Source organism: Charadrius vociferus, unplaced genomic scaffold (assembly GCF_000708025.1).
Source record: "Charadrius vociferus isolate BGI_N301 unplaced genomic scaffold, ASM70802v2 scaffold121, whole genome shotgun sequence".
NCBI classification, from domain to species: domain Eukaryota; kingdom Metazoa; phylum Chordata; class Aves; order Charadriiformes; family Charadriidae; genus Charadrius; species Charadrius vociferus.
The window spans coordinates 1219580-1220942 of NW_009646858.1; the positions used below are offsets into that span (position 1 = coordinate 1219580).

Genomic DNA, 1363 nt, shown 5'->3' on the forward strand with positions numbered 1-1363 from the left:
GACCAAAATGCCAATGACCAGGGGAAGAATGTGGTTAAATCTGACAGGGTTTAAAGCAGATCACATGACAGTACCCTCTTCCTAAAACTAGATCAGTCTCTATCAAGACTACCAGCGAATCCCCCTTTCCCCGACTCTATCAGCATTTTACAGGCATGCCTGCTCCCCCTAGTGCTCTGGTAAAGGTGTTGCTGTGTTTTTTTGAACTGTGCAAATGTGTAAGTGTGCAAGATATTTGTGATGAAATGGAAGTGCTGGACTGAGGATGTACTGGGTGCAGAGGATCTGGGACTGCGTGCTGCTTTGTGCATATGTCCAACCATTTGCATAGGTATGGCTGACTAGGAGATTTTTCTATCAGTTGTAGGTAGAAAAAAAACCTGTGGGGGCCATTCCTACATCAGAGTTATCTTTCCTAAGGTTATAGGCATGGGAACACCTGGATAAGCTAAGAAGTTGCCAGCAAAAGGTGGGAGCATCTCTTGCTCGCTGGCACTGACCTTCTGATCAGAAGTCTCAGCAGGTATAAGCCCTCCCATAGAACAAGGGGGTGCACAGGGCCACAACAACATTTCTTGGAGAATCTCCCACTTATTTGCAATCGGAAGTGTGTACAGAGAGGCACACGCACACATGTCTCTGTGAGCACGTGTGCGCACATTCTTCCTGATACCACTGAAGCTCCCTCACATCTCTGTCAGATGCACCAGCATCTACCAGCCCAGGTAGAACCCAGCCTCTCGCTGCTGCAGTGTTTGGCTGACCATCCTGCTGTGCCTGTAACCCTCATGAACTGTTATGCATCTGCACTTCTGTTTTCAGGATTTTACCATCTCAACTACCAAAAGCTCTTAATAATGATAATTTATCTTTTAGCATCCTGTTTTATCTATTGTACAGCTGGGGTATCTGCGGCGCAGACATACCAAGCAATCCACCCTGGGTCATACAGTGAGTCGGTGGGAAAGCCAGCAATAGAATCCATAAGTCCTGCATCCAAGTTCCCTAAGTGCCTTGACTAGTCCAGATTCCCTCCTTAACACCCTTGTCAGATTGTTTATAGAAGATGTATTCATATAGTCAGTAAGACATCAAAATTTTCTAATTATATCTAGTAATGTCAAATGACAATTATGCACTTAGTTCAGTTTGCCAGACAATGCTTTACCAAAGAAGGTTTGCCAAAAATTTTTTGACCGAAGAAAGAGTAGGCATCTGTAGCATCTGCAGACTAGATTGTATAAAACGTCCCTGTGACGAGTCTGCCCTGTCTCCACAGAAAGCTTCAAGGTAAGTGTACGGGGTCCGCCGGCTTGCAGGAAGGGGATAGTGCCCTTGTGTACCACAACATTCCTGATGCCTC

At 45.6% G+C, this 1363-nt stretch overlaps 1 protein-coding gene across 1 annotated transcript in view; it reads left to right on the forward strand.

Moving 5' to 3' along the window:
* Positions 1-1269: 1269 nt before the first annotated feature.
* LOC104294716 (myosin heavy chain, skeletal muscle, adult-like) overlaps positions 1270-1363 on the forward strand; it is a 30247-nt gene continuing 30153 nt past the window's right edge. The window contains exon 1 of the mRNA XM_009894359.1: positions 1270-1290. The gene's annotated coding sequence lies outside the window, so the exon portion shown is untranslated. The remainder of the gene's footprint in view (positions 1291-1363) is intronic.